Source organism: Oryzias latipes, chromosome 10 (assembly GCF_053564925.1).
Source record: "Oryzias latipes strain Hd-rR chromosome 10, Olatipes_Hd-rR_3.1".
NCBI lineage: Eukaryota > Metazoa > Chordata > Actinopteri > Beloniformes > Adrianichthyidae > Oryzias > Oryzias latipes.
In genome coordinates this window covers 6,796,379-6,812,691 of record NC_136246.1, presented here as the reverse complement: position 1 = coordinate 6,812,691, position 16,313 = coordinate 6,796,379, and the positions used below count along the sequence as shown (strand labels likewise).

Sequence of the window (16,313 nt, the reverse complement as noted above, 5' to 3'; positions counted from 1 at the left end):
TCACAGGCGTCACTTTTTCCTGCAGTGGGGGTGAGGGGGGCTGAAACAAACGATCTACATATCAGGACGGGTGGAGGTTAGAGGAGGAGTGGATTTCAGCGAAGCCAAAGTCATAGTGTATTCAGATTAAACGCCTGTTTTTCTTTTCCTTCAGAGAATGGAACATGCGTTGGTCTTTTTGTTGCATGATGTGCACGGCGGGAAACACGGTTCTCGTGCACGCCTCTCTCTTTGATTTGACGGTTTACCAAACTGAACTCTCTGCAATGTGTTTCCAATCGGGTGGAGGTGCGGGGCCCGGCGTGGGACACACACTGGTCTTTGAAATGATTCACCAAGAGGAAAACATAAACAAATGTTTGCCACCAAGCACGTTTAACCCCCCTACCCCTCCAGAAAGCCGCAGCCACACGTGTGACGCATTACCGCCGAGGCAGAAAGCATGTTTTTGGAATTAAACTATTACCAGCCCTCCAAGCAAGATAAATTTCCTAATTGGCTCATTTCACAACATTTACATATCACTTTTTTTTTGGGGGGGGGGGTCTATGGCAGCTGTGAGGCAGAGGAGTAAAAAAAGTTTAAGTGAAGATCAAAGCAGAAAAGATGGCGGGCTCTACGGTGGCTGTCGCCTTTGGTGTTGCTGTCCACATGGTTCTGCTCTCCGCTCCGTTTCTCTGAGCTCCTGCAGTCAGACTGGAACACAGACGAGCAGCCAGACAGCCAGTTCCCCCTGCAGGGAACCGGCCTCACACTCACGTTGGCTGTCAGGCTGAGAAAACACAGACGTCACAACTATCAGAGGAGCTGAGCGCCTCCATCTCCTCGATCCACATCTGCTGCAGCCGAGCAGCCCGGGCAGCACTTCCACATGAACAGACTGCCTTCCAAAACTGCCAAACACTTTCTGCAAACAGCCCCCGTTGCCCCCTCCTCAGAGTGTGACACAATAAAGATGAAAATGCGAGGTGTCCGCTTCCATCCCTGAAAACCGCCGAATGAAAACCACATGCGTAAACACGGACTGGTGAGCGGCGTGGAGCGTGCACATGAGAGGAGGAACAGTAATCAGATTGGTTTCCTGTGACAAACAATAACATTTGTTTTAGACCAGCAGCATTTTTCTCAGGCGGTAGCTCCCATGGTAATCAGAGCCAGACTCCGCTCTGATTAAAGAGGGATGCTGCTACCTAGCTGCCCCCACGCTGGCTCGGGGGCAGCACTTGTTTGAGACGTTAACAGTTTGATTCGAGAAGATTCAAGGAAAACGTGTCACGGGTGATTACCTCAAAAAAGACACTAACGGGAATCATCAGCTGGACCTTCACTCTCTGCAGAGCCATGCACTTCAACTCCTGTATGGATCAACAAAGTCTACAACTGCCCACTTTGGATTTGAAATGCTTCATGTTGCAAAGCTTCAAAGGATTTTGGAGAGAAAGCTGATCTACTGTACTTTGATTATTTAATGGGTACTCCTCTCGGGTTTCCCTGCATCCATCCTGTCAGACAGTTTGGGTTCTCCGTTACTGTCAGCTTAACTGCAATCACACGAGTCCCTGCGGGAGCTGCAGTCACGCCCGCAGTTCCCTAACAGACCAACGTGCCTGTGATGATGGATCACATGGTTTTCATCACAAACTCATAGGAGTGTCTGCGCGCCTCAACTTAAAGGCTTTTGACCCCCGCGCTCTCTATCCCATCGGGGTGATTCTCGCCAGACAAATTTCCCCTCTTGCAGAGTTTCTGCCGGCTGTCAGGGAGCAGCTTCTACACTCGTTTACCCCCCCCCTTAAACTGTGCATGCAGACGTGTTAATGGACTCAAATACAGCACAAGAACGCAGAAAACGTGTACCACAGCCTTCTGGCTGCGCGTGTGGCAGTGATCAGACGTAACATTGGCTTTAATGTCAGCTCTCTGTAACTTGGCGTGGGCTGCGGGCTCAGACATTTCTGTGTATTTACTCACCACGCCTATGAGTATTTTCCTACGACTTAAAAACCTCAGAAATGTGCTGTGGTCTGGGATTTTTCCCCCGTTTTGTGGCTGGCTGATATTACCTAAAAGCACATGGCAGCAGAAGTGCCCATCTGCTGCGACGCATCGGCGCTGGATCCACAGCTCACGGCCTTCTGATCGCTGTAGAGTCCAGTGTCCAGAACCAAGGTCGCGTTAGTAGTAAAGGTTTTCCTGTACGGCTGTTAGTGGTGACAACAGAGCAAGTGAGATGCAGCCAAAATGCAGGAACTCCAACAAAAACAGATGCAGGTTTTTGATTCTTCACATCAGTCTTGGCAGGACGGCCTGCTGAGCCCACAGCGGATTACGGATGACCACAACACTTAAAAATGGAGGTGCAGACAGAAAACTGCAGGGGGGGGGGGGGGGGGGGGGATTCTTATGACCCACTTCAGAGCTGGACAAATAAAAACACAAAATACAATTTCCCTTTTCTTTTTGAAAAATCTTTTGTGAAACAAAAATAAACAAGAGAAAAAAAGACATTTTCTTAAAGACAAAAGGCTCTTAAAAACCTGTTTCTTTTTTAATACGTTTAGAATCAAATTTGATGAGCTGAGAATGTATTTTGGGTGTGTAGCTTAGCCGATTTCACTGGTGATTTTTAGAGCGCTTGAGTGATTTCTGAGATGGTGAGCAGTGCCAGCGCCTATGAGCATGGCGTGTGCTTTACACCCCCCCCATCTTACCCGATAGCTGTGAATTAATTGCAGGCATGAAGTTTTCCTTTGTACATTTACTCTCAGCTCTGGAAAAAAATCATGGGAGTTGAAGGATTTCTGGTGCACATTTTTTCTGGGTTAATAACATTCGCCAAGGTGAAATCCTTCTTAGTTGTCTTCTTGTGATCTCAGCAATGAACAAACTTAATTTACAAATACTTCTGTGGTTAATAGTCTACACTAGGCTATTGTAGCAGCAAATACCCATGTTTTTTTATTTTTATTATTATTAAGTTTTTAAACTGCTAATAGTACAATTATCCAGCTTTATAAGAGTTAGAAAATGATTGGCTGAACGTTTAACAAAGCTGATATGAAATCGTTAGCATGTTAAGTCATTTGTGTGTAAATGTAAGCACCTAAGTTATGAACTTTCACTGAGTTGAAATAAAAACTAAAAGATAAAATAAATTATTTTAGCTATTACAATTATTGTAATATTTATTTTTTCACATTTCTATTTAAAAACTGCACGAAGTTGGAGATTTTACAAATGACATGAGAAACCAAGAGCTGCTTTTATTTATTTATTTTTTTACCTGAAACTGTTTTCAAGCAAAACTAATAAACAGGGATTAAATATTGCCTCATGTGAGGAAAGATCAAGTAATATCAAATAATCGTTTATTTTAAACCCAGTACTAATGTTATTAAATTAAAAAGAATGAAAAATAGAAATTTTTGCTACAATGAAGTTAAATTTTCTAAAAAAGTAAAACACGCAAAAATGTCAGCCCTAGATGCATTCCAACTGGGAGGTGAGGTTCATTCAGATAAGGCCTTTTTCGTTTGCTCTTCTTTCTTCCAGGGTGGACATCGCTGCTTCAGTGAATACATCATGTCATCTCAAATGAGCCGCTTAAACATACAGAAGTCTGCTGTGGAACAGCAGAAGATAAATGTGAGAACGCCACTCAAATATAATCCATGTTAATCCCTGCAGCAGTCAGCTGCAAACCTTTGTGTGTCATACTCGCTGCAAACACGAAGCAAATTAGAAGCTGAGAAGTTGAGCATCAGTGCAGAAGCAGGCAGCAGTATTGAAGGATTTACACAAGTCAGAGTTGAAGATGAGTTATAGAAGTGAAAACCAGATGTGTCAGATTATGATGCATATATTTCACAGCCAAGCAACGAATGCGTTCATTCTCTGTGGAAACTGCTTCAGCTGTGGGATGACATGAAAGGAAAGTAATCCAGTGGTGGGACGGTTGTGACCGGCCACGTAAACGCTGTAGGGAAGTACCATTCAGCTAAAACTCAGGGCGATGAAGACATCTTCAAACATCAGCAGAACCAGGGGCGGAGCTACGGGGGTGGGGGGGCTTCAGCAAAAAGCTTTTCCCCACCCCCAATTTTTCAGTCAATGATAGAATCCGTATTTACAAAGATCAAGACATGATCAATACATGCTTCTTCAAGCATTACAAAAATAATGAAAGAAACATTTTTTTATGAAATATTGAGCCCCCCAAATTCTTTGCCTCACCCCTGTCGTGTACATCCCCACAAGGTGCCGGCCCATCTGGGCCATCACCACCCTTAGCCAGAATCTGCGCTTTTTCCATGCTATGGCAAGAGAAAACTCTTATATTTGGAAAAAAAAAGTCTTACTAAATGCCACAAATCCTATGCATTGACAGTAAAATTTGTATGTTGGATCCGATTAATTCTGAGTTTCGCCCAAATGAGTGCATGGAGCAGCAAAAAGAACCTTACACATGGAAGCACAGTGTCTGGCTCTGGTTTGAATACTCCATAGTATCCATAGTGAAGGTGTAGTGGACTGCTTTGCAAGCAGACATTTTGGTGCTTCAAAAAGCATCATGTTCACAACACAAAATGGCTACTCCAACTGGAAGAAAGCTACTCCAAGAAATTTTAATGTGCATTCAAAATCAGAAATTCATACTAATGTCATCAGAAAACACAGGAAAAGGGGGACATTGTGAGTAAACATGATTCCTTTGTGAGAGGATGGCTGTCACAAGGAATGCCACCACAAGCCACCAATCTCAAAATGAAATTTTGATATTTGGCAGAAATGAAATAAAGAAGTGATTTTCTGAGATCATGTTTTCGTGGGTTTCACGGAACCCCGGTTTCTGTACAAACAAAACAAAACCTGAACTCAATTAAACAACAGGCACTGAATCTACACTGAATAAAAATATAGTTGCAACACTTTTGTTTCTGCTCCCATTCGTCATTAAATGAACGCAAACCTCTGAAACATTTTCCACAAGCACAAAATAACAATTTTACTCTAATATTGTTATCAAATCTGTTGAAATCTGTGATGGTGAGCACTTCTCCTTTGCTGATATAATCCATCCCACCTCACAGGTGTGCCACATCAAGACGCTGATTACTGTATCTGGTGAGTTCACCATTCATCTCATGCAGTCCATCAGGCGAGTGGCCCATGGTGAACTGCCAGTGCCCAAGGTGGCGGTGCAGTTATGGTATGGGCAGGCATATGTTATGGATGTAGAACACAGGTAGATTTTATGGATGAAACTCTGAATGCACAAAGATCCCGTTGAGATCTTATGTACCACTGTTGTGCCATTCATCCAAGAATGTCTCCTCATGGTGCTGCATGATAATGCACAACCCCATGTTGCAAAAAAAAAGAAAACAGTTTCTCCTAAAACTTGAAAACTCTCTCCAAACTACCTCTACCTCCATCCTCTGCCTCTTTCCAGACCTAACTCTCACTGACAGTAACTCTATCAATTACCATATTGCCATTTGAGCATGACTACTAACAACACAATTTGATTTTTTAAATTTAAAACACCATTTCATGATTCGTTATCACCAAAAATCAGCCTTGTAGAGCATACCCATAGGTCTGATATGTATGTTATTAATAGTGGCCAATCTCGTTTTGAAGTCTCTCATTGACCTTGCTTTTTCAGTTTCCAATGAACGATAGGTTTGAAAGTGTTGCAACAAACAGACCTGGTCACGGTCTAGTGTAACAGATTTCCTTTAAGCGCTGATCTCTTTTTAATATTTTAAACAAACGTTGGAGTACTTTATTGATTCTTGTCCAATTTCATGTTGTAAATACTTTACAACATGAAATTGGACAAGAATCAATCTTACTGCATTTCCTTGACTTGTTAGGCCAATAGGAACTTTTGTTAAAACCTGGGACTGGTGCTGGCCAGTGCTGGTGGTATCATTTGGCAAGAAAGTTTATTAGACATCTGTGGTTCTTTTTTTTTTTGTTAAATGCTTACAGAATACCACATACTGTTTTAATATTACTGCCCATAATTTAATTTAATTGAATCCTGAAATGTTCATCTAGGGCTGTTGTCTAGATTTTGTGTCTGTTAATACGATTTCATAACTTATTGTGAATAATCCTCAATTACCCATCACCTGTTACATTGAAGCAAACCATGACAACCCGTAGTCTCTCTTAACCATTGTGCTATCTTAGATGACCCCACCCTTACATTGACGTGTTCTCCCTACCATGACAAAGGTGGATAAAGGTGGAGAGGATTTCATGTAATCCATGGACACCAGTGAAGATCACAAATCATTGAAGAAAAAGGGTTCAGCGCTTGTTGGATCTAGATGACCCAACTACCAATGTTAAAGTGCCTAGGATAGCACAAGGGTTACAGCGCCAATTTTAGGAGTGACCAAATTTTTCAACTTGTTGGCCACAAAGGGTTCTAAAATTTGACAGAAGAGTCAACTGACGGCGTGCTTTACACCACTGCATCCGATGCTTTGCATTGCAGTTGGTGATGCAGCTGCTCGGCCATGGAAACCCATTCCATGAAACTCTCTACACACTGTACTTGGGCTGATCTGAAGGTCACATGACGTTTGGAGCTCTGTAGCAACTGACTGTGGAAAAGGTCGGCGACCTTTTTGCACTATGTGCTTCAGCATCTGCTGACCCCTCTTCGTCAGTTTACGTGGTCTACCATTTGGTGGCTGAGTTGCTGTTCCCAAACTCTTCTCCTTTATTCTGATACAGCTGACAGTTGACTCTGGAATATTTAGGAGCGAGTACATTTTACGGCTGGATTTGTTGCACAGGTGGCGTCCTATGATAGTTCCATGCTGGAGTTCACTGAGCTCCTGAGAGCGGCCCATTTTTTCACAAACGTTTGTAAAAACAGTCTGCATGCCTGAGGGCTTCATTTTATACACCTGTGGCCAGGCCAAGTGATTAGGACCCCTGGTTCTGATCATTTGGATGTGTGAGCCAATACTTTTGGTAAGATAGTATATAATAATCTATTACCTTTGGCACGCTAAAGAACACATTTTTCCATGAAATAATTACTTCCACAGTTTATTTTCCTACACGGAAGTGAGACGACTGGATTTCTGAGGCACCAGCTTTTCTTCTTTATGGGTACTGCCCATTTAATGAGTTCAACCTAGAGCCAGCCTGTTTGCGTTTTGTCCCCAAAAAAGGATGGCTATGCATACGTATCGAGCGTATAACATGAAAGCGTTTTGCGGAGCACCCCAAGCTCTGTGGAGAAAGTGGGTGTGTGAGTTGGCCTAGGGGTGGTGCTGGCAGCGCAGACTCTTCTTGTAAAGAGCTGACTGTTAACTGCCTAAAAACATCAGATTATTTTCCATTACTACTAAATTGTAAACACAAAGGACAAACAAATCACCAAATGAATGCAACAGTATAGGCAGTGAAGTGTAAGGTGAAGATTAATTTACCTTATTGAACTAATTAGCGAACAAAAATGGTAATTCGCATATTTTTTTAACGCTGTTCTACCTTCCTCGAAGGCCCAAAGCACTTTACAGTCACAGTCCTATTCACCCATTCACACACCCATTCACACACATACCCATTCACTCACACATTCACACACACACCCATTCACACACATACCCATTCACACACACATTCACACACACACCCATTCACACACACATTCACACACTAATGGGGGCTCCACTGCCTAACACCGCCACCATTCTTCCACCAGAGGCAAGGTTCAGTGGGGTTCAGTGTCTTGCCCAAAGACACTTTCACATACGGGCGGGCAAGGCAGGAATCTAACCTGCAGTCGTCCAATCAGAGGTCGACCGCCCAAACAAAGGGATGATGTGAAATGGGGCAGGCTTACTTCACACCAACAGACCAACAACACACAACTCAGAGGCAGATTTTAAATGAACTCCTGGCACTCTGCAGAAACTAAAAAATGGCATAACCATAATTAAAAGACCACTGGGAATACTTTAAAAATAGATGAGAAGGAGTTTAACTCATGGAAATGTACTGTATAGAAGTGTTCCAGTGGCATAAAAACCATTATTTGGAGTGTAGCCCTTCTGTACTTATGTAGTAAATGAGTGGGCTCTATGTTCTTATTCTCTTATCAGGTTTGCTTAAAGGTTAAGTAATAATTTTTTGGATTGATGTTACTATATTAATAAGTAAGCATGTACTCTACTATGAGTATGAAAACAAAATAATCAATCAAGTCCCAACACAAGTTATAATGTGAACATTAACCCTCCTTTAATGAAGAATAAAGGGACATAAAATAAAGAAATAATAATACGTTGATTATTACAAAATAAAACAAAATACAGATTCTTGCTGCACAACTAAAGATCACACACTCACAGTGTAGTCAACATTTTCAGTCTCAGTTTAACTCAGTAAAAGAGTTCTTACTTACACTAAAGAGTGCAAACCCTTATCAAACCCTACGTTGCAGGCCTGAAACGCTGCTTGTTTTCATAGAGATCAAAAACTCCAAAGCCGCTTCTCTGGAACAGCAAATAAAATATAAACAAGGTACCTTGTGCACTTGAGTATGAATCCCAACAAACTCAACTATCTTCTCGCTGTCCTACCTTCCCGGAGTTGCACGCCTTGACTCTATTTTGAACCACGTCCGTTGTCCACACCCAGTCACAAACTCTTCGTCTTCATCTCCCACGTCACCAAAGGTTGTCTGAGCTTCCTGAATGGCTCACAGGGCTATCTGGATCTGGTCTGTCATTCTCCAGTCCAGGAATGGTCCTCTATAAGCTTCCATATCCAGCTGATCTGGATGGCAACTCAAAGTCATCTCCTTAACCCGTTAGGATCTGCTAATTACGACGCTAAAGTAACAGTTAACAGTCACAAGAATGCCCCTCACTAATACTAACTCATCAAAAGCCCCGCCGTTTGCTATGGTAACAAGAACATGTGACCTGGACAATGCAGCAATGGTCTGTTCTGTCCTGTTCACTAATGAGTGTCGGGCCACCTTCCACAGAAAGGACTGTCGTCAGCCATGTTGACATAAACCCTATTGTGTACGTCTGGGACCAGCTGAAGAAGAGACTGGATGTTCATACCCCACCCATAAGTGACCTGGCAGAACTGCATGTAGGACTTGTGGAAGAGTGACATGCCTCAGAACAACATCATTAGTTAGTGAGGAGCCTGAAATGTCACTGTGAAGCTGTCATTGCAGCTAATGGTGGAAACACCTGCTACTGACTTGGTCAATTTTTGTTATTTGGGGCTATCTTTATTGTTGTCTTAATTTTGGGGATCATAAATGCCAAAATAATGAAAACGATGTCTCTTTCAGTTATTATTAGTAATATCAAAGGGAACTTTAACATATTTCATTAATAGTCAGCCCAAATAGGAAAAGCCCTCATGTAAATGACTATATCTTTGACTTATAAGTAGTGTACTTCAGATTAAGGATTTTTACTATTCAAGTCAAGTGCAGTCATTTATTTAGGATGTATGAGAAGCAGGAAACTTTAACTAAATTCTAAATTCCCACAGTGTAAAACTAGGCAGGATCCGCTGTGACATTGTGTGTCCATGACTCATTGGCACTTTTGACGGGATGGGGTGTAGATCTCCCTCCACTGTACTTCAACTGTGGGTGGTGTCGACTGTCACACTGTCTGTGAAGGTGTCTGTCTGTTTGAGGTGAGCGGAGCCTTACGATCACTACTGTCTTGTGGGAAGAGAAATGGCAAACCATAAAAATTTGTTCACAAACAGCTGATTCAGAACCACAATTCTACAGTGACACCAGGAAAAGTCACCATATTTGTCGCTTTTGACAAAATAAGTCATAAAGTGGGTCTGGAAGGTCGCTAAATGTGGCGAGACAGTGTTGGCAGCATTGACATATGGGTGTCTAACCATAAACACTTCACGGAAGACTGATGTTCTGACCTGTCCGAAGCAGGATCTGATGTGACATTGCAGATGCAGAATTCATTAGCGTGTTTCTTGCAATGTGCTGTAGATCTTGCTCCATTTTAGAACAGCTGCTGGGAAAGCTCCTTGGCACTTTTTAGAAAATAAGTCATCAAGAGCAATAAGAAAGTAAGAAAATAAATAGCAATAAAGTAACCAAGTTAGCAAGGCAGCTAAAGACTTCACTAAAAAACTGCATAAGTAGTGATTGCATAAGTCTCATTTCCAATGAACGATGGGTTTAGAAAGAGTTGACAAATACACAGTGATTTCCAATCTCTTTTACGCAACGATCTCTTATAAATATTGAGCCGTCCAAGGAAGTTTTTGAATTATCGTTGGCACTACTATTGGTAAATATACTGTATGTGGTGCTGTACCTTGTTGCATCTTATTTAATCTATTGTTGTAATGCATACATATTCACATCAGCTAATTTCAATATGTGCCACAATGGACTAATTGGGCTAATGAGCGCTCCTTTGCACCACGGAGCAATTAAACTAGTTACATTTATCCTGGCTACAATGCAGTTGTAGTTACTTGGTAAGAATTGTAGCGCATCACTTCCCAGGTTATTGAATTTCAGACTAGAAACATCTGCACTAACTTAGTTTAATTAAATCAAAAGGAACAAATATTTACGTCAAATTCATGTTTTATCCCTGACAGGTACAAAGACATTAGCGACCCCAAAACTTGTATTTTTCTCACAAGCCACCTGAGCTACAAAGTGGTGTAGCAACACCAATCAATAATAGAAGCCAAACTGGATCTTACAGCCCCAAAAGGAGTAACTCACACAGAACTGAACATAATTATTGCAAAGTAGGTTGTGGAATACATGCTCCTGCTGTCCACTGTTGAGTCAGAGTTTTTCAAAGATCTCAGAAAAGCTGAGATCCGTGCCATATAACCTTCACAAAATATATTGATGATGAGAACACAAAAATTAATATGCAGCTAAATTCATCATTTTATAGGATACTTGAAATATGTTGATACTAGAAACCCTAATTTTTATTTTTATGGAAAGCTTGTTTTTGTCTATGTGCAAAATTCATATAATTTGTATTTATATTTTTCTTGTTGCAGTTTTGTAGTGTGATAATTCTGAATGACTGAATGTTGAAGTTCAAGTTAAGGTGGAATAGAAGATTGAATTACTGTAGTGCAGCAGAGATATATTGTTACTTTATTGTTGCTAATTATTCTTGTTGATGGTTTTGCATTTACATTTTTTCTCTCTGTTACCGTGATTCAAACTATTTTGTTTATTTATACTGAAATTAGAATAACTTAAATGTGTTAATACTTGAAACCTTTGCATTAATTTTTGCTTAGTTTTTTTTTTGTTCATGTGATGATTATTTTATACGTATATATTACTTGTTGCAGTGTTTTTGTGTGATAATTCTGGTAATTAAATATCCTCTCTCTCCTCTCTATTATAATTAAACGGCATCATCTCATTTTTAGAAGCATATCATCAAACTAGAAGTGTCACTTCTATAAAACAATTACAAATAAGTTATCTGTTATGTTTTTGGCAGCTGAGGGAATATATATAAAATGATTGTTGTTTTTTAACACAAATTTAAAACTGGAGTTAATTTGCTGAGTAACTAACTACTTTTAGGCTGCAGTAACCCAGTCAATAACTCATTACTTTTGGGGCAATGTAACCAGTAACTATAACTAATTACCTTTACTATAAGATTCCCGACATCGCTGCTGGTGGTATTCCAGACAGTAGATGGCTAAGCCTTTTCATGCTTACACCCTGTTCTGCTTTGTTAGTGTCATATTACTGTTCTGATATTTTCATTACATTTGGAAATCGTCATTAAGGATTGCAGGGATTGCAGGGAAATTGTGGCTGTAAATACAGTACCATACCTTATTTTACTGCTAAATGAACCCCGATAACAGATCGCCAAACTATCTTCATAGTAAGTAATAAGTGGTGTCCAACAACCACCGGTTGATCCAACAAATATTTGTTCTTATATTAAGGAACAGGATCAACAGCTGAGATAAGAGTCCCTGTTAGACAGAGCTCAGAGCTAAAACATGTTCAAGGCTCTTAATTTATTACCACTCAGGGCTTTATCTTTTAGCATATGAAAGCAATCACAAATGGTTTGTGTGATTCTAAATATTGGCTTTTATGTAAGCCTTTTTTTTCTTACTGATGGGTCACTTTCAAAGGAAACACCTTTGAAAGCCAGCTCTTTGACATGAATGATGGGGGCAGCCTCTGATTGTTTTTCTATCTCCCTTTTTCTTTTCTCCGGTTAGGGTTAGATTCGGTTTGATTTGTCAGCATGGATGGTGTCATTTATGTCTGCACTGAGCGGGGTGGGTGAGGGTTACAAAGACAGCAAGCGCCCCAACAGCAGGGAGGGAGACGAGAGAAAGAGCAGGACCTCAAACGGACTGGAAAGTTTAAAAAGGAAGAAAAGCTGGAAAAATAAATGACAAAAGGAAATGCAGCCTCTTAAAACTGACAAAACTGGTGCAGAATGTTGAGTCTGCAGGACAACAAATCTGTAACTAAAACACCATGCGTAAAGTTTTCTTTTGCAATAAACTGGAAAAGAAACACATTTCCAGGGAATTCTTCAAACGTTTGCATGTGAAAGCAGAATCTCAGTCTCAGCAGCTGACACTTTCTCCTCATTGAGAAGAAACAAATTTCCACCCGGACTCGCAGTGAAGGGAGATTTTTCTCTGTTCTGGAAATCATGGGGAAGACTGTGGCTTTCAAGCAAACTGTTACGAACACAAAGGCCTTAAACAAAACTGTCTAATCTTAGGAGCAGAGGATGACCGAAGTTTAGGGGTTCTCTGTTTTCCTGCTGGCACAAGAAGAAGACTGCCCACCCCCTTGAGCTAATGTCTTCAGTTACCGCTGGGCTGTGTAGCTGGGGTTCCTCATGAAGAGTTGGTTGTTGCGACCATGTGGCGCTGGAGATCTGGTGTATTATACCCACACACCATAAACTCTCCATTAACAAAGAAATGTTAGTTTACTTGTTTCATTACATTTTTTTTTCTTTGACTTTACGTCACTTAAAAAAAACATACTACTCACTCTGTGAACTAGTTCTAGTACCTCAGTGGTGCATTCAAGAACACTTGGACATATGGCTTTCACTAACGTGAAACCACGTTTCAGGGTCCCAGCTTGGGGGGAGGCACCCTGGCCCATACCCCCCCACTGGAAACACCCCCAAAAGACATGTACATTTCGAAACTAGCGTAAGTACATCGATGTCATGTGTTGAAAGTCGAACAGCGACCTTCTTGGTGTAAACTTGACATTTCGCACCTAGCCTCTTCCAGCTGTGAGAACATCCGCTGGTATCGGATAGCAGCAGTCCAGTGTGAACAGGGTATAGTGGTCCTCATCACATGCACGGTGTGCACGTAGCATAAGAGATGCAGCAAAAAAGTATTTCTCTTTACACAGTAGTGACGACACACAAGGAGGTTTTAAATTTAATACTGCAGCCATGGTTATGGGATGTCTGCGAGTTGGGATCTGCAGTCAGGCTTTATCGTTGGGTGAGAGGGATCACAGGAGGACAGACCTGAATACAGCCTGAAAACATCAACAGTTTTTTTCTGATTGGGCAGCTGATTCTGCTGTTTTTTAAAAGTCAAGGGAAATGTTCTTTGGTTTTTCTAGGTCGTATTTCCTTTTGTGAATAGCTAACACTACCGGTAAATAAAATTAAATAAATGGGTTTTAACATTTTTATTGAGATGCTGGTGAGCTGCAGTAATTTTGGAAAACTGTTTCATTTTTTGGTTAAAAGCTGCTGCAGTTTTACACTCAGCTTGTAAAAGTAGAACGTCAGGTCAGCTGGCCTGACGTTTAAAGAAACAGTGTTTTATTACAGAACATGGTGGCGGCTCCGATGCTACAGAAGACATCCCAGAGGAAGTGGTTGGGAGGAGGACGCGGTTTTTACCGTCAGACAGTTTTTCAGATTTCACACGAATGTTGACCATTTTTTTCTAGAGGCTGTTAAAAATTTACCGTTGCTTGCGTTCGATGTGAAACAGTTTCACTTTGTGTCGAAGACGGCCAGAGCCGAGTCACTTCCTGCATCCTCAGACCAGCCCCCCCCCCCAGTTTGTGTTGGAACAGGAGATGTTGTCCTATACGCTCAGGAGCCTCCTGCTATTTATTGTTATAATCCTTCAGCACACATTATAATGATGTGACAGAGCTAATATGTGCTGCGCTGAAATGTAAACTCTGCTGACATCAAATACTCGTCTGCGATTTCAGAGAGGAAAGAGGAAGATCGGCCTTTTAAGTGCTGAAGCGTAAACACTGATGTCCTCTGCTGCTGGAACTAAAACAAACGCAGAACAGCATCAGACGGCTCTCACTGCAGAAGATCTCACCTAAATTAAACCATGTGCTCACCAAATTCCTCCCCCTCCTCGTCCGCTCACCCCGAGCCTCTCGCTGCCCTTCCGGGCGCTCTTTGTCCCAAAGTGAGAGTTGATTACGGCCTAAGCCCTGCCAAGGCTCGCCCCGGTGGCCGCAGCTGATCTTTTATACTAATTTCTGATTAATGCGGCTCTGCAACACTGCGCAAACACAGCAGGCCCTCGCCACACAGAGCTGAGAATTAATCCTCCTTAATGCTCAGAGTCAACTTCCAGTCCTTATCAGAATTTGTTTTAATCTCTACCTAGGCTGTACAAAACTCCAGAGCTCAATAACTAAAATGTGCACCTCTAAGCAGCAAACACGGCAACAGAGCGACCAGAAAACAAGAAGCACGAGAGGAGAACAAATCAAAGGAAACCTTACCTTACAGACGGTAGTTTCCAAATTCTAATGCAAAGACAGAACAGAAGGAAAAAAAGCCTTTTCTTCTTCTATAATTTAAACCATGTCTCATCTCCAGCTCTGCATGCTGTTGTAAATTTTAAAGCTCCGATCTAGATTTCAGCCAGAGCCACAAGCATGTTTCTGGCTGTTCTTTTGTCGATCTGCCGTTGCAGATCTGCTCATGTACGAGCGGGTCCGAGTCCCCGTCGAGTCTCCTGCTCATCCCTGCAGTGAGAACGCTTGTCTGTAATTTTCTCAATAGGAGATTTGTGATATATTATTCCCCTAAATATCTGGCCTCGGTTCTGCCGCCTTTGAAATTTCTGATTTATGGCTGGATGTTTTTGTAGCATAACCACCAGCATATTCACAGTATTTCAGTTCTGCTTCTCCCTAAAATACCCACTCTCCTTTCTGAAGACAGCCCTGAAGAGGAAAAGATTTATGAAATTCAGAAGGTTGAGGCACGGGTGAGTTCCGGGGCAAGAAACTTAATTTGGGTGGATTTGTTTTTTGGTCTTGTTTTATTACAAAAGGGGAAATCTGTGCCATCATTTCAAAATGTAAGATCTTTACAGGATTTCTACAGACAAAAATCAACTATAAATCTGAACACAAGGAATCCATGCTTATACTGGAGTTCCACTCGTGCACATTTGAGCTGGTAAATGTGCATTTATTGAGAGTGAAAGAGGAGGCTCTAAGTAAAGGTAAAAGCAAACGGCAAGCAAAAGTGCAAAAAGCAGAGGAAGCAGAAGGCATGTGCTCACCTCCGTGCACAGTTAGGCCCCAGCAGACCGCCGTTTTGCGTTGACACGTCTGCATGAGACTTTCTCTGAAAAGCATGCTGCCGAACAAATTCATCCCTCGCTGAGGTTTGTGGAAACAGCTTTTAATTTAACGTCTGCATTTGGCAGACGCGAGCTTGGTTCTGAAGCTTCATCAGCGAGAACCTTCTGCTTTGGTCCACTGGAAGATCCATCTGGCTGCCCTGTAATTACGCTGCTGAGGAGATCAATGAGCTGAGAGGCTGCTCCTCCAAACTTGGGTCAATAACTTCAGTATTCTTTGAGAGCGTTCTGCTCTGCTTCCAGCCGCTCTACATTATTCAATATACACTGAGGTTAGCAGGAGTCTTTATGAGCTGTGAACTGACCACAAATACATGGACCGGGCGCTCCCAAAGCGCATCCCATACTCCCCATTCTCTCCTAGCTACTCTTCTCAGGTCTATGGGAAAGGGCAGAAAAAGATGGAAAAGATTTAAAACAGAAAAATCCTTTAATGCAATTCCTACCTTATCTAAAACACCTACATATCTGTCTCCAGTCTGCGGCCTTTGAAAAGATATTTCAGGCCTGGGATTGGGGAGGGGGGGGTCTCCCTTCAGAAGCAGGACCAGGGATGAGTTATAGGCATCTAAGAGGCTGGAAATCTCTGGGGCCTGACCGTGGCTTTAGCATGGAGCTTTAAGCAC

At 41.8% G+C, this 16,313-nt stretch overlaps 1 protein-coding gene across 1 annotated transcript in view; it reads right to left on the bottom strand.

Moving 5' to 3' along the window:
- Window positions 1-14,833, bottom strand: part of pitx2 (paired-like homeodomain 2) — a 64,978-nt gene extending 50,145 nt beyond the window's left edge. Inside the window, exon 1 of the mRNA XM_078953465.1 lies at window positions 14,816-14,833. The gene's annotated coding sequence lies outside the window, so the exon portion shown is untranslated. The remainder of the gene's footprint in view (window positions 1-14,815) is intronic.
- Between the last annotated feature and the right edge of the window lie 1,480 nt (window positions 14,834-16,313).